The 23823-nt window shown below is 47.1% G+C and overlaps 1 long non-coding RNA gene across 11 annotated transcripts in view; it reads left to right on the top strand.

The window, feature by feature from the left end:
- Positions 1-23823, top strand: part of LOC135826416 (uncharacterized) — a 131179-nt gene that overhangs the window by 53978 nt on the left and 53378 nt on the right. For 4 of the 11 annotated variants that reach the window (XR_010555280.1, XR_010555288.1, XR_010555286.1 and 1 more), the window contains 4 exons: positions 12861-13114; positions 16551-16636; positions 20719-20973; positions 22261-22346. This is a non-coding gene — a long non-coding RNA (uncharacterized LOC135826416). Of the gene's footprint in view, positions 1-3807; positions 4095-7716; positions 7848-8993; positions 9080-12860; positions 13115-16550; positions 16637-18865; positions 18997-20320; positions 20653-20718; positions 20974-22260; positions 22347-23823 lie in introns of those variants that run through there. The other 7 variants (XR_010555282.1, XR_010555283.1, XR_010555287.1 and 4 more) reach the window with 6 other exon arrangements.

The raw sequence follows: 23823 nt of genomic DNA, 5'->3' as shown, positions 1-23823 counted from the left end.
TGGGGAGCAGGGTGATTGGGTGTGACAGCGTAACTGCTGTATGTCCAGTTTATAACGTATGCATGCTTCAACCGCACTACTGGATCGTGAAGGTCAAGTTGAAGCAGTAAAGTGTACTTCGAAGTATGTGTGTGTGGGGGGGGGGGGGGGGGGGGCAGCGAATGTGCCTCTTTGCTGGTTGGAAAATACAAAGCTTCCGGGCATTGTATTGTGCAGGGCCTTGGGGCCTACCTACCGCTTGGACTGTACAACTCCATGCTTCCGTTTAGAGAGATGATCAAAGAAAGGAGATAGTTGGATGCAATGGCATTCCTGTTTCTGAGGCTGGTGCAGTTTGTATTGACCAGTCTTGGTGCCGTGCTGGTTCAATAGGGAGGTTCTGCTATACGTGAAACGTAGAGAAATCACGTAGAGAGCAGGTGTCTGGGTTAGAGTCTACGGCTTCGCGTGTTTTGGCTCCAGATTTCTACGCGGAGATGGGGTTCTCTACGTTGAGGCACACGCAGAGAAAATGCGTACGGATTTGCTGGGTATCGATCAACTGCATGCAGAAAACTGCCAAATATGGAAGGGGAAATTCTCAGTACACATTCCACGTGACTTCTAGTGTATGCGTCCCCGCTTCAATTATAGTGCTGCTCAGTTGACCCAGATCACGTGAGGAAAGTTTGCGCCTTGCCTTATTTCGCAGCCCAGTCATGGTCATTGCAGGTCTACAGGGCTATGCAATGCCCTGCGTGTACTTTTGAAGTGACTCGTGGGTTTACTAGAACCTTCACCTGGGTGTCATCGATTGGCAAATCTGGTTTCAGTGCAAGCAGGCAGTGTGGTCGGAGCAACACTGGCCCAATCGAACAAAGGAATGGTGTAGTACGTACAAGGTACACATATCATACGAAGATTCTGTGAAAGCCGTCAAAAAACAAAAGTCCATTTCAACTCCAGCCAAACCTGGTGTGTTCGGATTGCACTCCAAGTACACCTACTCCAGATTTGGCCAACCGATCGCGCTCGTTTGGAACGAATTTGCTCGGGATTCATCCAATCGGTCATGCCCCAAGCCATAGAAAACTCGCCGCAACACGCCGAACAGGTTCCGTACACAGGGTCCAGTTTTACCAAGAGTACATATTATGTACTCTTGGTTTTACCTGTCCAAAGCGAGCTCAATACAGTACCGTGTGGACTTTCACATGTGTGGAAGCTTTTTGCAGGTCGCGCTATAACCCTAGTTCACAGCATGGTCTGCACGCAGCACAGGAGTACATGTAAAAGCGAGATGCACCGACAAATCTTGTCAATTGTGATAGATCTACATTGCACACATGTACCTAGAAGAGCGAACATGAGTGTGTGTGTGTGTGTGCGCGTGTGTGTGTGTGTGTGTGTGTGTGTGTGTGTGTGTGTGTGTGTGTGTGTCTGTTCAGGTACAGAAAGAAAAGGTTGAGGCGTAGAACCAAAGATAATGTCATACTGATCAATTTGACATACATATTGCGGGTCGTGAATGCCTCCCTGTATGAAGTGGTATCATGTCATAATGGCATGGATTCCGTTGCACCAGGGACATCCGGTAAACTGACAGCCTGACACTGGCTTGACTGTAGCAGTTTGTACTAGTTTCGGTACAACAGACTGTCAGTGGTACAAGTAGTCAAACCACATGCACGGGATCTCCTGTGACTTCAAGTCTACGTAGCTGAAATACTGAGCGTTACGCATAAAGCTACCATCATATAGCCAGAATTGCAGAATTGCAGTTTACAAACTACAGAGACATCTAGACTACAGTGTGCCCCATGATGGCATGAGCAGACTGAAAATCAAATCATTCCACCATGTTCACACTTGCACACTATGCCCTAGAACAGCTTGCACTAACGCTAAACGTGAAACAAAGTGCAAAAACACATGGGATTTACCCAAGAGTGTGCGACTCCTATCTTGAGGTACAATGGACATAACGACAGTGGAATTATTTATTGGCAGAGGTATGATCAAGTGCACAAGTGCACAGGATCTGACACATTAATTCATGTTTTCTTGACTCTGCAGAAATCTCCTACCATGTTTCCGCCAATTTCGACAAGAGTGGCTTTCCCTCTTTCTATGGTACGTCAATCATGCGCACTTAGGTTGCGTCTCTTTTGTTATGTTCACCTGTTTACCTCCCTGTTCTTCAACTCTCTCACACTAATACATCATGTAAATAATGAGTGTCTAAAGTTTAATCACACACAGCTACATTGTAGAGATTTTAGTTCCAGGATGGAATGTACATTTTATAGATTCTACAGTGAGTGTATGAGTAGTGCAAAGTGGTGTAAGCAGTCTACACGATCTACGTACCCAAGAACTGCTGATACATGTACGGGTACATGCATATGGTTTCCAGTGGTGCATTTGCGAAATTTAAGTGTTCACCCCGCTCCCTTCGCCTCCTGGATCTGCCCCATGCATATGACATTGCTCGTCTGGGCCAAGCTTGGGGTCAGCAGGTCAAGATCGTGATCGTAAGCGCGAGTTGCCTAGGCCAGGGATCACGTAAAACTTCCAAATCCAGGGTCGAAACACGCATCGTTTTGGGTACTTTGATCCTGTATTGTCTCCCTGTGTATGTATGCTACGACTCCTTGATAATACTATACACAAGTAGCTGTAGCAATTGATACTCTGAACCATGTGCCTTATCGCAAGTACACTGCAGCAGAAATATAAACTTTTGTTGACCCTTTCCCATCAGTGGATACAAAGGAAATGAAGTGAAGAAAATCAGAAGGGTGATATCAAGAGTGCATAAACACTGTTTATGCACTCTTGGTGATATCAATAGACGAGGTGGGGGTGATAGTTGACTGACCAATGACACTTAGCAATGTTGCTACTGTGTGTTTTAAACTTTCGTCTCCTAAATTCAAGTAACACGTGTTGGTTCAAAAATGCAATCACAACTGGTCAATGAAAGTCTTACCATAACATTTCCCACAGTATCAATAGTGACTGAAGCAGCCACTGACGAACAGTGGTTCACTGGACTCCTCATTCAGAGGACACATAATCTCACCACCGGTGCACCTGCCATCATAGCAGATGGTAATTTCGTAGCAGAAAACAATTACTTTATTAAAATAATTGATGTAAACAAAATGTACTTCAGAGTACTAAATATCTGTGCACTGAAATACTTTCATTCGCCTCTGTTTAGTTATCAACACAGCCATAACTACAGCAGATGAGCAAGTTCCGCCGCGCATGTTGCACGCTGTTTGCAATACATGTTCATGTACTGCCAAAGTGCCAATAGCTTATAAAATATTTTTTTCCTTGTTCAAGCCTACACGATCGAACATACTGTCTGCAGCCTGGTTGAACATGATCACGTCACTGACTGTCACGTCATGTCAGGCTAGCTGCATGCAGGGCCGAGGGAATCACTCAGTAGGGATGCACGAATGACTATGTAGTATCAAGAGTACATGAAATCTGAGGCGGGAAATGGCGTAGTGCGTACAACTGAGCTGCAGTTGTGCAGAAAGAGACCTGCTTGCGCTTGAATCCTGCTTGTACGCACTACATCACTAAAATGATGTAATCACGGAATATTTCGCCGTGACAGCAACCCATCCGAGCTGCACACTCTGGTTTTCATGTACTCTAATTGATCTTGGTAGTATGTACATGTACATGACACCTCACACCTGTCATGTGACTGTGTACAAGTGGTGATATGCATGTACGTGTGGTCTTTTCAAGTTTTTGAATCGAAACTTTTGCTTGTCTGCATGCACTGTATTGGACGTCTTTTTATAAAAATTAAAATATTAGCCTTGGCATTGGGTCGTGCATTCTGGTTGAGGATACTATCTGCTTCAGTACCTGCGTCGTCGCGACTCTATTAATTTTGGGAATATTGTTGTGGCTGTCTTTGGCATGAAGAAGTTGGCGTATGGCCTCTCCTGTCTGTTCACGAGTGGAAAGTAAAGTGCTTAGACTGGAGAAACAACTCCTCATGCTGAACTATCTGTGCATTTGTATCCATTCTACGGTCTCCTTATATCTTTGGACTAGTTCTCTACTGGCTTTGAAGAAAGCAGGTAAGATGCTGACTAAACTGCTTGTATCGGTTATGCTGTATCGAGTGGAGTGAATGCTTGCCCAGTCTGACTATGATGCGGAATTTCGTTCGATTCGTTTCAGAACTATGTCAGCTTGCAATTATATAATTTCGAATATATATTTTGCAAATAGGTGGTTGCCTAGCGCTATAGCGCCTATCTATCGTAAAATAAAGGGTTGCATGTACATGTAATCACAGTCCATGCTATTGTTTCGGTGGGCCACTATTTCACACAACGCAACCACTTCACTACGAAAATTATTATTATTCAATTTTTTCTTCAGACTTTTCCCGTTTGTCTCTTTCCCTCAAACCAGTTAATATAATATTATTATTATAATAATTAATATGGATGAAAAAGGAAGGATAGACTCGGATGGAGAGCCAAGGATTACTTTATATTACAAAACAGGACCAAGGAGTGCGCATCCAAGACGTGCCAGAGCTGATAGCCAGTTAGTTGTAGAACGTTGGTACCGTTGGTCAGTGTCGTCCAATGTTGTCGCATGAGCTGATTGTTTAAAAAAGTAACTGGTGGTGTTAGGGGCCGTCCGTAAATATCGATGTTTTTTTCAAGACGATATTTGTTCATTTCTCCCCAGAACCCCTCCCTCCCCCCTCAAAACGAACATACACATGTTTATGCAAGGGATCGATATTTTTTAATGAAGTTCAATTTCCTCATGAAACGTGACCAGCTGCCACTCTAATTTCACCATACACCTAGGTTTCTGTTGCCACGGTCGCACAACATTGCCATGGCTATGCTCACGAGGTTGACTTTCACTTAGTGTAGGTCACAAACTACATGTTCGAACAGCGCCCGTCCATAGATAGAGTTCGATATTTTTTTCTGCAAAGACGAGACGAACAGGGCCCAACCCCCCTCCCCCCCCCCAAACGAACGAATATCTTCTCTAAAAAAACATCGATATTTGTGGACGACCCCTTAGTGGACATTATAGCGTAACTTGTAGTTCCTTGGTCCTTTTTCTACCGTACTGGCAATATATGTTGCCGCGTAACGCGTAACGCAGGGGGTGCGGCGTAACGCGCGACCAGGCTAGTGCGACAAATTTTCGTTGCGTTCGTAACGCGCGTCCGGCAGGGTGCGGCGGTCTTTTCATTGCAGTTTGCAAAAAAATGATGCGGCAATAGCAAAAAAATGATGCGGCAATAGCAAAAAAATGATGCGGCAATAGCAAAAAAATGATGCGGCAATAGCAAAAAGCGGACTGCGGCAATATAGAAACCTGTGTAACGGCTCCTGTGCGACTTTGCATGTAACGCCCTGCGTGCGGTAAACATGTGCCAATGTAACGCTTCATGGCCTCACTGCGACCATATATATTGCCAGAACGGTACTATAGATAAAAACGACGGAAGGACATTAGAGAGGTTCCGCACTACGTAAAATTGAGCAACTTTTGTTGAGCAACTTTACGTAAGTGGGCGGGAAGAACCCGTGAATTCGCGAGTTTGCACTCCACCTACGGAGAGTTGTCTACGTGGAGTACGTAGATGGAGCTCTACTACAGTCCATTTCAAAAATATAGACGCATGGTATTTTTGTAATATTTCAAATTTGGCTGGAGCTTTTCGAGAGCTTTTTTCGGAATATTGCTCAGGTCCTTCCTGCAATTAATTGATCTCATATAGATTTTTAAGCGATCAGATAGCAAACACCCAAATTTTTATGCACAAAGTGATCACAGATTTTATGTGGTATAGATGCTGGCCTAACGGTTTTTTGAAATCACGCGTCTATATTTTTGAAACGCACTGTAACGGCGGTGCTTCGTACGTGGATTGGGGTGTAAATTTATGACTCTCCCTAGGTTGTACGCTGCCACGTTTGGAGTAGGCATGGGCAGCTACGTGATTTGAAAATTACCTATGATGGAACACGGATCCGCATGCAGTGTAAGTAAGACTTTCCGTAGATCGATTACGTTTTTACTAACGTAATTACGTTGTGCGGAACTTCAGTCAGCGAGTGCGACAACAATGCACACAACCGACAAGGAGCGTTGAGATATTAGAGAGGCTATAAAGCTGCACGTTATTTTTTTGACGTGACACGCAATTTCACGTACGTATTCTGTACGTAGGAGTCTCAGTTCTTTCTTTGCGGTAGTAGTTTTCAGTCTGTGTTTTCGTTCAGCGTCGAGATGTCTTCACTTCAGGTTCTCCTTCCGGTTCTGAGGGAGGTTATCTTGTGCTGGTGACGGACAACGAGCGGCTTCGTTTGTCAAGTCCACGTCAAGTGTTAGTAGGAAATCGGCCAACGTAATTAGTCGGTAGACCCAGATCTGTTTCGCTAGCGCGTTTCCAGAAGCTGGAGTCATCAGTAGGCCAGATGTTTGCTTCCATCGAAAGTTTTATGTCCAGATTCGATCAGGTGTCTGCTTCCATTACGTCCTGTCAGCGTTCTGATCATGATTTACCAGTTACGTCTGATCTGGCCTCTTACTCTTAACTAGTATCCATCTGTTCCTTTCCTTTCTCTATTCCCAAGTCAACCCAGTGTTTCGAAGAGGAGGTCACCCGTTGTTCAATGACCAATCGAGCCATCTTTCCAATCCTAGATAATTCCTTTGAATGATTCCATGCTATTTCGGCGCCGTCAAGTTCAGCGCCAACCATGTGAGCGCGACCGTTTATGTTCGCCGTGAACGTAAACGTCGAATTTTACAACGCGACATATTTCAGTGCTGTATACTTCAGGGCCAGCAGACTAGCGCCGAATATCTCAGCGCCACATAAATCAGCGCCATATATATCACCGCCAAATATGTTAGCGCGACAGATCTCAGCACCACAGATCCAAGTGCCATGTTTCTCAGCGCCAATTTATTATAATGACTGTGTGTATGAACATCGTCTGTTGTGACTATGACTGTACAAGTATTGACTTTCCGCTGTACTGTATCACGCTGTACTTGATCACGCTGAACTGTACTGCGCTGTACCTGATCGCGCTGTACTGTATCACGCTGTACTTTTTCACGCTGTAAATTACCATGCCTTACTTTTTCGCGCTGAGTTGCGGGCGTTGTACTTTACCGCGCTGATAGTCATGACGCTGAAGAAGCTGACGCTGTGAAATCAGGTATTGAAGTGCTGGCGCTGAAATGTATCTCGCTGAAACGGTCGCGATGAAATGGCAAGTCGCCCTTTGAATTTCTCTCCCCTCTCTCAGGGAGAACTATTATGACCAGCTTCTGGCAGTGACTAAGTACAAATGGGGGGGGGATGTGGATTACTCTGCGTAAAGAGGGGGGGGGAGATGCGGCTTGCACTCCGTAAAGAGGGGGGGGGGGGGGAGATGCGGCTTGCACTCCGTAAAAAAGCTGGGAGATGTGGACTGCACTCTATAAGAAGGGGGGGGGGGGAGATGTGGCTTTCATTCCATCAAGGGGGGGGGGGGTTGCGGGGTTGAAGCTCGGGGTGAAGCAGTGACGTCAGACTTTGACGGCCTCTTGGCTTGCACCCCATAAAGAAGGGGGGGGGGGAGGGGGGCTGCGGCTTGCGCCCTGTAAATACAGTGCTTTTCAGTGTCCTTGGTCTTTCTTCTGCTTGGTCCTACTTCCTTTCAGAAGATCCACCGGCATACCTCAGGAAACGTTCTCCTCACCTCCAGAAGCGCCGTTCATATCAATATTCACAGCCATACTTGTTCCTGTATTGCCAGCTGCTACATTCTGTGATCCAATGGAAATTCTACCAAGTGAGTATCCGCTGCTCCAAAAGAGATTTCGAATAGTTCAAAGTTCTACTATAGTATATTTTTTAAATCCACTACAAAGCAGCATGTCTGGAAGCTGATCCGGATTTTTGATATACGAATTTCAACTTGCATATTTTCAAGACCTTTGATATACTCTCAAATGTGTGTGCGTGTGTGTTTGGTATGGGGGGGGGGGGGGGGTGCTGTACAGTGAAACCTGTCTGAGGCGACCACTCAAGGGATGAGAAAAAGTGGTCGCTGTGGCCACGTGGTCTCCAGGTTCAGTGGGTCACGTGACCATATCCACATGTGATACGTCATTTTGATCAGTGTATCACAGTGCACACACCTATGCTACTCTAGCACCGCACGACTCATAATTATTATGCCTAGGCCCTCAGACCTGTCAAGTGTCGTGCATGCACCATGCACATCTACACAGTTCCTGCACTGTTGTGTAGATCTACTATGCTTGGTGCACCATGCAATGCATACATTTACATGTGCTAGCACTGTGCAACGCGGTCGCCGGTGGGTGGTCGTCGGTTGCGTTGAGCGAGTGGTCGCCTCATCCGAGCTGTTTTGAATGTGAATGCGTCTGTGACAAGGAAAAGTGGTCGCCATATCCGAGTGGTCACCTTATCCGAGTGGTCACCATATCCGAGTGGTCACCATATCCGAGTGGTCACCACTACAGGCTTTACTGTATGTGTTAGCAACCCGCTCTAATATGAAGTGTTACTTCACTGGGGCAGGACAGAATGCAGTTTTTCTGCACCTTGTCCTCACCCACTGACTGCATGCAGTGTGGTGAGCCCATATGTGCGATCATTCCCAAGTCAATATGAAACAAGGATGTTTCTGGCAGTGACTAAGTACAAATATGTGTGCGTTTTCGTGTGTGTGTATGTGTGTATGTGTGTGTGTGTGTGTGTGTGTGTGTGTGTGTGTGTGTGTGTGTGTGTGTGTGGTACGTGCATGCTCGTGTAATGTGTGTGGGTGTGAGCAAAGGTGTGTACCTGTTTTTGTTTGTCTGTATGTGTGTGGCTGTCGGCTTTTTCATTTCACCTCTCATATGTCACGGTGCATGTATATAAGTGTGCACATGTACATTTTCTTTTTCTTCACGAATATCCCCTGTGCTAGGTTGTCTGTAACTCAGTCTGAGTCTACTTCATGTGAAGTATGAGTTGCTATTGGCAGGCATTATAAGCCAAGGACCATCTACTCTGGTAAGTTAATAACGCTTTCTCATGTTATGCTTCAAATGCAAATGTTGTTTCAACAACATTCGCTGCTGCTGATGATGCTGCTGCCGAAACGTTTTTCATGAAAGCACAAACCAATAAGTATATGAATGCAGGAAGAGCATAAGATGGAAAAGAGAACAGCAATCAAACTCTGCTGCTGTTGCTTCTGCTGGTAATGTTGTTGCTACTGCTAGTGCAGATTTGACGGCTTGCACTCCATAAAGAGGGGAGATACGGCTTGCACCCCTAAAGAGCGGGGGGGGGGGGGACGGGGAGATACGCCTTGCATCCCGTAAAGAGCGAGGGGGAGGGGGATGCATTTTTCACTCTGTAAAAAGGGGGGAGATTGCACTCCATAAAGAGGGGGGGGGGGAGAGATGTTGCTTGCACTCCGCAAGAAGGGGGGGGGGGCGATTTGCACTCCGTAAAAAGGGGGAGATGTGGCTTTCACTCCGTAATGGGGGATGCGACCTGCACCCCGTAAAGAGGGGGGAGGAAGTAAAAAGTGGGGGTGGAGGAGATGTGGCTTACACCCCATATAGAGCCGGGGGAGATGCGGCTCTCACCCCGTAAATAGGAGGGGGGGGGGGGGTACGATTTGCACTCCGTAAAAAGGGGGGGATATGGCTCTCCGTCCGTTAAGAGGGGGGGGGGGGGGGATGCGGCTTGCACTCCGTAAAGAGGGGGGGGGAGATGCAGCTTGCACCCCATAAAGAGGGGGGAGATGTGGATTTCACTCCGTAAACATTGGGAGATGCAGATTTCACTGTGTAAAGAGGGGGTGGGAGATACGGCTTGACTCCGCAAAGAGGGGGGGGGGGGGAGAGATGCGGTTTGCACTCCGTAAAAAGGGGGATATGTGGCTTTCACTCCGTAAGGGGGGGGGGGGAGAGAGATGCGGCTTGCACTCCGCAAAGAGGGGGGAGATGCGGTTTGCACTCCGTAAAAAGGGGGAAATGTGGCTTTCACTCCGTAAGGGGGGGGGGGTGCGGCTTGCACCCCGAAAAGAGGGGAGGGGATGCGGCTTGCACTCTATAAAGAGGGGGATATGCGGCTTGCACTCCGTAAAGTTGGGGGGGGGATGCGACTTGCACTCCGTAAAGAGGTGGGGGGTGCGACTTGCATCCCGTAAAGAAGGGGAGGGAGATGTGACTTGCACTCCGTAAAGAGGGGAGGGGAGATGCGGTTTGCACTCCGTAAAAAGGGGGGATGTGGCTTTCACTTCGTAAAGAAGGGGGGGGGGATGCGGCTTGCACTCCGTAAAGAATGGGGGGGGGGATGCAGGGGGTTGCAGCTCGGGGATATACAAATTTGAACTTGCATATGTTCAAGACCTTTCCTATCCTCTCAAATGTATGTGCGTGTGTTTTTGGGGAGGGGGGAGTGCTGTATGTGTTTGGTTTGCGTATCCACTCTAGATTAGCAACCCGCTGAAGTGTTAGCAGTTTTTTCTGAACCTTGTCCTCACCCACTGACTGCAGTGTGCTGCGCTGTACTTGATCGAGCTGTTACTTGATCGCGCTGTAAATTATCACGCCTTACTTTTTCGCGCTGAGTTGCTGGCGCTGCACTTTACTGCGCTGATAGTCATGACGCTGAAGAAGCTGGCGCTGTGAAATCAGGTACTGAAGTGCTGGAGCTGAAATGCATCGCGCTGAAACGGTCGCGCTGAAGTTGCAAGTCACCCTTTGAATTTCTCTCCTCTCTCTCAGGGTGACCTATGTGACCAGTTTCTGGCAGTGACTAAGTACAAAGGGGGGGGGGGGGATGTGGATTGCTCCCCGTCAAGAGGGGGAGATGCGGCTTGCACTCCGTAAAGAGGGAGTAGGGTGGCGCACAACCCTAGAGCTATTCACAGGGTGCAAGTTTTGTATCCGGGTTTTTGTCACGTGACGTGATGCTCTGCCGTTGCAGAGCAGACCCCATGGACTGGAGTTGGACAATCTGGGCTGTTATGTACTCTTGATGATAATAATTATGGTGTTTGCTCGTCAAACTCAGGACGCATGAATCTATCGTCCGTTGCTCGGCTTCAATTACCTTATGCAAGATGTAGAAGATCTTTGCATTTTGATCTGTCGATGCATGTTCGATCAATGAGCCGAATGGCCACAAAATTCTGAGGTCCTCGGAAACAATCCGCCATGGGCCACGGGAACACTGACTTGCATTCTTCGTTAGGCCGGGCCGTCTATAATAATCTCTCTATTATACAAAACGAAAAAGTTTCATTTATGGGTGTGTGTGTTGGGAGAGTTTCGTTTTGAAAAAGATTGATAGTCGAAACATCAATCAATCTATTCTAGCTGTCAAGTCAATCTATTTTTCGTTTGGGGGGGGGGGGGATTTTGTTCTGTGAAAATCATCGATAATGCCGGATGGCTCCATTGGAATATGCACTCTTGATGGTACAGAATGATTTGAGGTTGTAAATTGTAGGCTAGATTTGGTTCTCCTTCGTTTGCACGTCACACACATTGCACGTGTTGTGTTAAAAACTTAAAATACACTCGGTGTGTATGTGAACTCACACCTCTGCATACTCATGGGGACAGAACACACTACTCTATGTGCTTGCATTCATTTTCCAGCTATTGTTGAGTCTCGACAAGCAACATGTGCGCAACACAGGGAAATGCTCCACAAAGTACTGAATACACTCAGGCGTATGTGTGTGTGTGTGTGTGTGTGTGTGTGTGTGTGTGTGTGTGTGTGTGTGTGTGTGTGTGTGTGTGTGTGTGTGTGTGTGTGTGTGTGTGCTTGTGTGTGTGTGTGTGTGTGTGTGTGTGTGCTTGTGTGTGTGTGTGTGTGTGTGTGTGTGTGTGTGTGTGTGTGTGTGTGTGTGTGTGTGTGTGTGTGTGTGTGTGTGTGTGTGTGCGTGTCCCATATGGTGCAGTGTGTGTCCCATATGGTGCAGTGGTATGTGCAGTCGATTTCCAATCGAGAGGTTGCGGGTTCAATGCCCGACGATTATGGTCGCACACGTCTTTCTTCTCTTTCTCGGACTCTTCTTGACTTTCCTTTCATTCTCCTGGGTGGTTACCAACGGCCAGTGTATGCCGGAGTATGTGGTGTGGTGTGTGTGTTTGTAAAAAAAAATAATAATAATAATGGAAAGAATTGAAATGAAAAAAGGGATTCACTGGCCAGAATAAGTCACTTCAAACAGCTGTGTGGTGGATACCAGGCTAAAAATAGTGGCGGTCAATTCATCAGCCTTGCAAGCTGTTGAATGGTGTAATCCCAGCACAAGTTGCTATGTCTAACATAGCTGTTCGCTATCATCGCTTCCGCGATGGGCATGTCTGAGGTCTGAGGTGTGCGTGTGTGTATGTGTGTGTGTGTGTGTGTGCCTGTGTGTTTGTGTGTTTGTGTGTGTGTGTGTGTGTGCTTGTGTGTGTGTGTGTGTGTGTGCTTGTGTGTGTGTGTGTGTGTTTGTGTGTGTGTGTGTGTGTGTGCGCGTGTGTGTGTGTGTGTGTATGTGTGTGTGTGTGTGTGTGTGTGTACTGTCATGATTTGTGTGGCTGGGCCTTGGAGGGTTTCACCCACACAATGTCGTATGGCATGGCCATTCGGTGTGCATGTGATGCGCATCCTAATCTCTTTATTGTGTGTGTCTATGTGTGTGTGTGCGTGTGTGTGTGTGTGTGTGTGTGTGTGTGCGTGCATGCGTGCGTGCGTGCATGAACGTGTGTGTGTGTGTGTGTGTGTGTGTGTGTGTGTGTGTGTGTGTGTGTGTGTGTGTGTGTGCGTGTGTTTGCAGATTGGCCAGGTTCACCAGCAGTGTTTTCGTGAAGTCCTGAAAGAGGTCTTGTTCGCAGACAGCACGGGCACACAGCCTCGTCATGGACTTGGGGCGTCAATGGCTGCATATGGCAGCTGCTAGATTGTCTGCAAACTACATCTCACAACCTCAGTGGATCCAGCTTGCCCAGTATTGGAGAGAATCTGATGATCTTAGCCATCCAAAACCACCAAGCCAACTCAAGTTGAGAGTATTTGCCTGAACCTGTCATCGTAAGTTCCGTCATCATAATAACTTGTCTGATCACAGAATCACTGTCTCGCTTAACAGCTATCATCGCTTTCGGGAAAGAGCATTCCCAAAGGTGTGTTGGCGTGTGTTGCGTTGTCTGATGACTGTGTGTGCAGCAGCAAAAAACACAGTCAACTGTTCAGCTGCGTGAAATCGTACCCTGCTGCAGCTGTTGACTTCATGTACAGCTGCAGTGATGTTTACATTCTGCTTCCTCCGTTAACAAAAACTTCGTGATGGATTTGGATGGATATGAAAACGCTTAGAACAGGTCAAGAACAGTTTGTATCGACTACAAATCACTGGACGAAGGTGATTAAGCCTATGTACAGCGTCGTTACAAGAGAAACTGTTGGCGGAATGAGCAGAGAGTTCAGTTTGCGTCGCTTTCGCTCGATTAATTTTTTGACCTGCGTCGCTGTCGTCATCTGCTGCACGCGAGTCGTCATCTCTCTCGAATCGTTGTTCAGCTCGTTTCAGCCTTGCCTCGGCTTCTTTGATCACACTCCGCTTGATGTCGCCGTCGTTAAAGTAAGTTTGCTTTCAAGCTGCGTGATCCGCCGCGATGGCGATTACTCGTTTCCACCAGGGAGGCGTGAAAAATATTTTACGACTCCTGGTATCATCTTCGCTCTCCAGAACTCCGCAAAACGAGGAGTAAAGGCACAGCCAAACTGATTCTATTTTCTCTAATGGATACCAGCACTGAACGGCAGCGGCTAGCAAGTCAAGTCGACTTTCTTTAGCCACGAGACTCGCATCGGACTGGAGACTTCTGAAAAATGCATGGTCATCAGTATTCGAATCTGGGCTTTGCGCAGGTTGAACAAGAACTTGAGTTCAGAATTATTTTCAATGAGCCGTGCGATCGGAGCAGCTCTTTGGCCTTGTTCACTCGCTCATTGTGTGGGCTCGCTGCTCCGTTCTATCGCTCTCTATCACTCTCCAAGGTACTCAGTGCTAAAGTGGTAGAGAGGCCAAGCAGCGCAATATCCCCTCGGAGAAGTGGTATTTCAGTTTCGCTCGCCATGACTGTCATCACCTATGTTTCCACAGCGCAACCATCGATTCCGCTCGGCTGTTTTGAAAGGTCGCTTTCCTTGCATCGTACCTCTGTCATGGCATGCCAGGGAAGGCCAAGAAAGTGATTGCGACTCATTTCACGGCAGTTTGTGCCCAAATCAGCCCCTCAAAATTCCATCACGAAGTTTTTGTTAACGGAGGAAGTAGTTTTTAAAGTGGCTGCTACGTAGCACTTTCTGCAATGCTTACATGTTGTACTTGTAACACTGCTGCTGCTGCTGCTGCTGCTGCTGCTGCATGTTGTACTGAGCGGACGTATGCACTGGTACATCAATACTGTGTTACTTGCTATACTGGAAGTGCAGTGGTGCCAACCTATCATGAATATTCAGTGATTGGTATACTGTGGCACTGCCCTTGCCATCACTTCTCAGGGTCCGCACCACTCCTTGAATTCCTTGAAAGTCCTTGAATGTCAAAGCCGGATTTGAAAGTGCTTGAATATCCTTGAATTTTCGTGTGGGTGCTTGAATTTTTGAAAAAAGTGTGTTTTTCCTTGATTTTGGGTTTGAATGCGGTAGATCTACTCACGTTCATGCAGTAGGTCTACGCGCACTGCTGGGTACCCGTAACCGGTACCGTAGTCCGTAGATCTAGTAGTGACACTAGTACCAAGAGTGGATCCACTCTTGGTACTACCAAGAGTAGATAAACAAGAGTGTGCAACTCCGGATCTCTTCTGCACAATCTGCAGATACCCCCGCCCACGGCGGAATTTTTTGTTGACGTCACCTTTTTTCAGAGAAACGCGGACTTGGCCGCAGAGCAGTGTGAGAGCACGTGCTGGGCACAGACATGTCCGGCCAAGTGCGCGAGGGAAACCTCTCCAAAAGGCTCGCAGCGCGTGCGTCGTCGAAAAGATTACGTCAACAAAAAATTCCGCCGTGGGCCAACCCATCCGCGAGTTGCACACTCTTGTTTATCTACTCTTGGTAGTACTGATAGGGATCTCAGCGCGTGAGCTGCGCAGCCTGTTTGCGCAGGTGAGATTTTCGATCCCAAACGCGTCCAGTGCAGAAACCCTGAAAAATAACATTTTTTTCGAAATAAATCAAGTTGAAGAAGACGGTAGAAATGGCTGAATATTGCGTCCAGGAAAGCACGTTCTACGGCCATTTCCAAGCTACCTATCTCCCAGGCACTCTCTCAGAGGAACTATGGAGGGTCAAAGAGCACAATAGTTCACTCTTGGACGCAGCGTGAACACCTCTTCTTCTGAGCGCGATGTCTTCTCTCTGAGTGATAATGGCGGCGATGTTCCAACCAACGGTTAACCCACCAACTAATGTCCTTGAATGTCCTTGAAAAAATGGGGTTTGGGGCCCTTGAAAACCCTTGAATAATATTTTCATGACTTGGTGCGAACCCTGACTTCTCTAGCCAACTTGCAATGCATGATTGTGTTCTTTCTGTGTGTTTCTCTGCAGTCCCTGCCGTTCTTTTGTTCTGTGTGTGTGTGTGTGTGTGTGTGTGTGTGTGTGTGTGTGTGTGTGTGTGTGTGTGTGTGTGTGTGTGTGTATGGTGAAGGGTGTGTCATCAGCTAATGCTTGGCTGACTAGCTACACTCCCCAGCATGCACTCTCATACTTGACTCGAAGGCAAAGTGACTGAGTAGCCATAGTAGCTGCTATCTTGTTAGACTGTGTGCTAGTACTTGTGTTCTTGGCATGACAGGTAGAAATATGATTGATCGACTGTCATGACCAATCGAGCCATCTTTCCAATCCCAGATGATCCTTTGAATTTCTCTCCCCTCTCCCAGGGAGACCCATGTGACCTGTTTCTGGCAGTGACTAGGTACAAACGTGTGTGTGTACGTGTGCGGTTTCGTGTGTGTGGGTTTGTGTGTGTGTGTGTGTGTGTGTGTGTGTGTGTGTGTGTGTGTGTGTGTGTGTGTGTGTGTGTGTGTGTGATGTGATGTGATGTGTGTGCGGGAAACAAAACAAAAAATGAAAAAGACCAAAAAGTAGGGATTCACTGGCCAGCAAAAGTCACTTCATAGCTGTGTGGTGTAGACCAGGCTGAATAGTGGCAGTCAATTCTTCAGCTTTGCAAGCTGTTGAATGGTGCAATCCCAGCACAAGCTGCTCTGGCTTCTGCTGTAGGTTCGCTATCATCGCCTCTGGCGATGGGCGTCAAATGGTCAAATGGTGTGTGTGTGTACGTGCATGCTCGTGTAATGTGTGTGTGAGCAAAGGTGTGTACCTGTTTTTGTTTGTCTGTGTATGTGTGTGGCTGTCGGCTTTTTCATTTCACCTCTCATATGTCACGGTGCATGTATATAAGTGTGCACATGTACATTTTCTTTTTCTTCACGAATATCGCCTGTGCTAGGTTGTCTGTAACTCAGTCTGAGTCTACTTCATGTGAAGTATGAGTTGCTATCGGCAGGCATTATAAGCCAAGGACCATCTACTCTGGTAAGTTAATAACGCTTTCTCATGTTATGCTACAAATGCCAATGTTGTTTCAACAACATTCGCTGCTGCTGATCATGCTGCGGCCGAAACGTTTTTCATGAAAGCACAAACCAATAAGTATATGAATGCAGGAAGAGCACAAGATGGAAAAGAGAACAGCAGCTAAACTCTGCTGCTGTTGTTTCTGCTGGTAATGTTGTTGCTGCTGCTAGTGCAGATTTGACACCTTGGTTCACAATCGTGTTACTCTTCTACAATTTAAAGTGAATAATCACGGGCTTTCAAAACAAGAACAAATCAGCACAAATGCCTGGTGTTTAATTCTCACTTTCTACAAACTTCATGCCTGCAATTTGCCTTCCAAGCACAACGCCAATGTCAGTTGCACACTCTTGGGGTCTATAGCCTTTTAATGGTGCATGTATCGTCCTGCCGTAAAGCCTGTGTTTACCGCACTCTGTACCAAGCGGAATCCTGAATTGACTGGACAAATGTTCATCCACCAAGTGATGTGGATTGAATGTTCATCTGAATCAAGTGGAATCCTGTGATACTGGTGTGCACTCCATAAAGGGAGGGGGGGGGGAGATGCGGCTTGCACTCCGTAAAGAGGGGGGGGGGGAGATACGGCTTGCACCCCGAAAAAGTGGGGGGGGGGGAGATGCGCCTTGTACCGTATTTTCCGGGGTATAAGCCGCACCCCCTTTTTGAGGCAAAATATTGACTAAAAGTTGGTATTCGGAGTATAAGCCGCACCTACGAACCAAGATTTTTCACACTCATTGACAAATGGCCTTTCTACAAATTTATTATGGTTGTGGAGCTAAATACCATGTTAGATCAGATTATGAAGTGTTAGTGCACCACAGGTTGCTGCAGAGATGTTGGTGTATTGCTGTGTTGACTACAGATCACTCCATGTTGACTACAGATCACTCCATGGTATTATCGTATCGCTGTATACTAGGATGTGTGGAAACCGGCACTTGCAGTACGCAAAATAGAGTCCCCGTATATGCGTACCGTATGGTGTAGCCCGCGCACTAAAACTAGTAAAAGTGCCGGGATAGCAACACAGGCGCGAAGCTGAGTCGAATGACATGTCACATGACGTCAGCATGCATACTGATGTATGCTAAGCATTCATTCGCGCAAGCATATTCGGTGTATAAGCCGCAGGGGCGATTTTGGTCTGATTTTTAGCGAAAAAAGTGCGGCTTATACCCCGGAAAATACGGTACTCTGTAAAGAGCGGCGGGGGGGGGTGCAGTTTGGGGAGATTGCACCCCGTGAAGAGGGGGGGGGGGGGAGATGCGGTTTGCACTCCGCAAAAAGGGGATGCGATTTGCACTCCGTAAAAAGGGGGAGATGTGGCTTTCACTCCGTAAAGAAGGGGGTTGCGGCTTGCACCCCGTCAAGGGGGGGGGGGGGGATGCGGCTTGAACTCCATCAGGAAGGGGGGGGGGGCGGGGCGATGCAGAGAGCTCGGGGATATACGATTTTGAATTTGCATATTTTTAAGACCTTTGATATCCTCTCAAATGTGTGTGCGTGTGTGTTTGGTAAGGGGGGGGGGGGGGAGTGCTGTATGTGTTTGGTGTGTGTGTCCACTCTAGATTAGCAACCCGCTCTAAAATGAAGTGTTACTTCATTGGCCACTGCACAATGCAGTTTTTCTGAACCTTGTCCTTACCCACTCTGCAGTGTACTGTGCTGTACTTGATCACGTTGTTACTTGATCACGTTGTTACTTGATCGCGCTGTACTTTATTGCGCTGAACTTTTTCGCGCTGTAAATAACAATTATCACGCCTTACTTTTTCGCGCTGAGTTGCTGGCGCTGTACTTTACCGCACTGATAGTCCTGGCGCTGTGAAATCAGGCACTGAAGTGCTGGCGCTGAAATGCATCACGCTGAAACGGTCGCGCTGGAGTGGCAAGTCACCCTTTGAATTTCTCTCCCCTCTCTCAGGGAGACCCATGGTACCCATGTGACCAGTTTCTGGCAGTGACTAATTACAAATGGGGGGGGGGGAGGTGTGGATTACTCTCCGTAAAGAGGGGGTGCTGGGTTGCAGCTCGGGGTGAAGCAATGACATCAGACCTCGACAGCCTCTTAGCTCGCACCCCATAAAGAGGGGGGGGGGGGGGCTGCGTCTTGCGCCCTGTAAAATACAGTGCTCTTCAGTGTCCTGGGTCTTTCTTCTACTTGGTTCTACTTCCTTTCAGAAGATCTACCGCCATACCTCTGGAAACGTTCTCCTCACCTCCAGAAGCGCCGTTCATTTCAATAATCACAGCCATACTTGTTCCTGTATTGCCAGCTGCTACATTCTGTGATCCAATGGACATTCTACCAAGTGAGTATCCGCTGCTCCGAAAGAGATTTTGAATAGTTCAAAGTTCTACTATTGTTTATTTTTTAAATCCACTACAAAGCAGCATCTCTGGAAGGTGATCCGGATTTTTGATACACGATTTTGAACTTGCATATTTTAAGACCTTTGATATCCTCTCAAATGTGTGTGCGTGTGTGTTTGGTAAGGGGGGGGGGGGGTAGCTGTATGTGTTTGGTGTGTGTGTCCACTCTAGATTAGCAACTCGCTCTAATATGAAGTGTTACTTCACTGGGGCAGGACAAAGTGCAGTTTTTATGCACCTTGTCCTCACCCACTGACTGCATGCAGTGTGGTGAGCCCATATGTGCGATCATTCCCAAGTCAATATGAAACAAGGATGTCGAGCCAATAATAATAATAATAATAATAATAATACACCATAGCTCAGTGGTTAGAGCATCGCTAGCTACAAGCGAGGGTCCCTGGTTCGAGTCCTGATGGTGACAGTCAATTTTTTCTTCAGACTTTTCCCGTTTGTCTCTTTCCCTCAAACTAGTGAAAATAATAATAATGATTTTAGAATTGCGATCAACAGAACGAGCTGAACCGACATTTCACAAAGGCTTTTATTGTATTCAAAAAACGAGTGGCTACGAAGGCAGTGAAGAACATGGAAGAAAGAAAAAATGTGATATGGAAGAAATGATGAACAAAAAATCGTACTTCGAACTAGTTTTCGCACGACACTCCTCAGGAAGCTACGTTGTACTAATGAAAAACAATCCAGAAAGATACTAATAAAGAGAAATGGAGTGAGAAGAAACAACACCTATGAAAATGATGATCCTAGCACTAAGGTAATAACAGGAAAAACTGCGAAAGCACTTAACAAACTTGTCAAGTGTTCTCCGAGGATGGAGAAAAGCCGTCTTGCAAGCTCGTGTCAGGCAGTTGCAGACAGTCGAGTACTTATAGTACTGTAACTCACTTGTCTTCAGCGAAGCACACATTCTGTTTTGTCTGCATGATTTATGCTGTACGACTCGTACCACGCTACAAGTACCAAAATTGCCGGAAATTTCCGCAATTTGACCACAGTAATACTTTGCTGCAATTTTTGACAGACCCCGCAATATTCCCTGCAATTTGTGGCATTTTACCTCGCAACGTTTTCCGCGATATTTCTGAAATTTCTCCTCGAGTTTCTGGAGGGACAGATTCTTTCCTTGAATTCAATTTGGTCTTGTAACGTGTAACAGTATGGATATATAGCTGCAGTGTCTGTACAGGAGATTCACAGTGCATGACTTCTCTGCATGTCCATATTGTGTGTTTGTTTCTGCAGGAAGAAGGACAGCAGCCACCAGCAAGCCGGCGAAGAAAATTCAATAGTATTGTGTGTGTGTGTGTGTGTGTGTGTGTGTGTGTGTGTGTGTGTGTGTGTGTGTGTGTGTGTGTGTGTGTGTGTGTGTGTGTGTGTGTGTACTGTCATGATTTGTGTGGCTGGACCTTGGAGGCTTTCACCCACACAATGTCGTATGGCATGGCCATTCGGTGTGCATGTGATGCGCATCCTAATCTCTTTATTGTGTGTGTCTATGTGTGTGTGTGCGTGTGTGTGTGTGTGTGTGTGTGTGTGTGTGTGCATGCATGCGTGCGTGCGTGCATGAACGTGTGTGTGTGTGTGTGTGGTGTGTGTGTGTGTGTGTGTGTATGTGTGCGTGTGCGTGTGTGTGTTTGCAGATTGGCCAGGTTCACCAGCAGTGTTTTCGTGAAGTCCTGAAAAGAGGTCTTGTTCGCAGACAGCACGGGCACACAGCCTCGTCATGGACTTGGGGCGTAAATGGCTGCATATGGCAGCTGCTAGTTTGTCTGCAAACTACATCTCACAACCTCAGTGGATCCAGCTTGCCCAGTATTGGAAAGAATCTGATGATCTTAGCCATCCAAAACCACCAAGCCAACTCAAGTTGAGAGTATTTGCCTGAACCTGTCATCGTAAGTTCCGTCATCATAATAACTTGTCTGATCACAGAATCACTGTCTCGCTTAACAGCTATCATCGCTTTCGGGAAAGAGCATACCCAAAGGTGTGTTGGCGTGTGTTCCGTGGTCTGATGACTGTGTGTGCAGCAGCAAAAAACACAGGTCAACTGTGCAGCTGCGTGAAATCATACCCTGCTGCAGCTGTTGACTTCATGTACAGCTCCAGTGATGTTTACATTCTAGTTTTTAAAGTGGCTGCTACGTAGCACTTTCTGCAATGCTTACATGTTGTACTTGTAACACTGCTGCTGCTGCTGCTGCTGCTGCTGCTGCTGCTGCATCTTGTACTTGTAACACTGCTGCTGCTGCTGCTGCTGCTGCTGCTGCATGTTGTACTGAGCGGACGTATGCACTGGTACATCAATACTGTGTTACTTGCTATACTGGAAGTGCAGTGGTGCCAACCGATCATGAATATTCAGTGATTGGCATACTGTGGCACTGCCCTTGCCATCACTTCTCTAGCCAACTTGCAATGCATGATTGTGTTCTTTCTGTGTGTTTCTCTGCAGTCCCTGCCGTTCTTTTGTTCTGTGTCTGTGTGTGTGTGTGTGTGTGTGTGTGTGTGTGTGTGTGTGTGTGTGTGTGTGTGTGTGTGTGTGTGTGTGTGTGTGTGTGTGTGTGTGTGTGTGTGTGTGTGTGTGTGTACTGTCATGATTTGTGTGGCTGGACCTTGGAGGCTTTCACCCACACAATGTCGTATGGCATGGCCATTCGGTGTGCATGTGATGCGCATCCTAATCTCTTTATTGTGTGTGTCTATGTGTGTGTGTGTGTGTGTGTGTGTGTGTGTGTGTGTGTGTGTGTGTGTGTGTGTGTGTGTGTGTGTGTGTGATGTGTGTGCGGGAAACAAAACAAAAAATGAAAAAGACCAAAAAGTAGGGATTCACTGGCCAGCAAAAGTCACTTCATAGCTGTGTGGTGTAGACCAGGCTGAATAGTGGCCGTCAATTCTTCAGCTTTGCAAGCTGTTGAATGGTGCAATCCCAGCACAAGCTGCTCTGGCTTCTGCTGTAGGTTCGCTATCATCGCCTCTGGCGATGGGCGTCAAATGGTGTGTGTGTGTGGTACATGCATGCTCGTGTAATGTGTGTGTGAGCAAAGGTGTGTACCTGTTTTTGTTTGTCGGTATGTGTGTGGCTGTCGGCTTGTTCATTTCACCTCTCATATGTCACGGTGCATGTATATAAGTGTGCACTTGTACATTTTCTTTTTCTTCACGAATATCGCCTGTGCTAGGTTGTCTGTAACTCAGTCTGAGTCTACTTCATGTGAAGTATGAGTTGCTATCGGCAGGCATTATAAGCCAAGGACCATCTACTCTGGTAAGTTAATAACGCTTTCTCATGTTATGCTACAAATGCCAATGTTGTTTCAACAACATTCACTGCTGCTGATCATGCTGCGGCCGAAACGTTTTTCATGAAAGCACAAACCAATAAGTATATGAATGCAGGAAGAGCACAAGATGGAAAAGAGAACAGCAGCTAAACTCTGCTGCTGTTGTTTCTGCTGGTAATGTTGTTGCTGCTGCTAGTGCAGATTTGACACCTTGGTTCACAATCGTGTTACTCTTCTACAATTTAAAGTGAATAATCACGGGCTTTCAAAACAAGAACAAATCAGCACAAATGCCTGGTGTTTAATTCTCACTTTCTACAAACTTCATGCCTGCAATTTGCCTTCCAAGCACAACGCCAATGTCAGTTGCACACTCTTGGGGTCTATAGCCTTTTAATGGTGCATGTATCGTCCTGCCGTAAAGCCTGTGTTTACCGCACTCTGTACCAAGCGGAATCCTGAATTGACTGGACAAATGTTCATCCACCAAGTGATGTGGATTGAATGTTCATCTGAATCAAGTGGAATCCTGTGATACTGGTGTGCACTCCATAAAGGGAGGGGGGGGGGGGAGATGCGGCTTGCACTCCGTAAAGAGGGGGGGGGGGAGATACGGCTTGCACCCCGAAAAAGTGGGGGGGGGGGGGGGGGAGATGCGCCTTGTACCGTATTTTCCGGGGTATAAGCCGCACCCCCTTTTTGAGGCAAAATATTGACTAAAAGTTGGTATTCGGAGTATAAGCCGCACCTACGAACCAAGATTTTTCACACTCATTGACAAATGGCCTTTCTACAAATTTATTATGGTTGTGGAGCTAAATACCATGTTAGATCAGATTATGAAGTGTTAGTGCACCACAGGTTGCTGCAGAGATGTTGGTGTATTGCTGTGTTGACTACAGATCACTCCATGTTGACTACAGATCACTCCATGGTATTATCGTATCGCTGTATACTAGGATGTGTGGAAACCGGCACTTGCAGTACGCAAAATAGAGTCCCCGTATATGCGTACCGTATGGTGTAGCCCGCGCACTAAAACTAGTAAAAGTGCCGGGATAGCAACACAGGCGCGAAGCTGAGTCGAATGACATGTCACATGACGTCAGCATGCATACTGATGTATGCTAAGCATTCATTCGCGCAAGCATATTCGGTGTATAAGCCGCAGGGGCGATTTTGGTCTGATTTTTAGCGAAAAAAGTGCGGCTTATACCCCGGAAAATACGGTACTCTGTAAAGAGCGGCGGGGGGGGGTGCAGTTTGGGGAGATTGCACCCCGTGAAGAGGGGGGGGGGGGGGAGATGCGGTTTGCACTCCGCAAAAAGGGGATGCGATTTGCACTCCGTAAAAAGGGGGAGATGTGGCTTTCACTCCGTAAAGAAGGGGGTTGCGGCTTGCACCCCGTCAAGGGGGGGGGGGGATGCGGCTTGAACTCCATCAGGAAGGGGGGGGGGGGGG

The sequence above is a fragment of the Sycon ciliatum genome, chromosome 10 (genome assembly GCF_964019385.1).
Source record: "Sycon ciliatum chromosome 10, ocSycCili1.1, whole genome shotgun sequence".
NCBI classification, from domain to species: domain Eukaryota; kingdom Metazoa; phylum Porifera; class Calcarea; order Leucosolenida; family Sycettidae; genus Sycon; species Sycon ciliatum.
The sequence above is the reverse complement of the archived record's forward strand: the minus strand, read 5'-3'. Positions and strand labels throughout refer to the sequence as shown.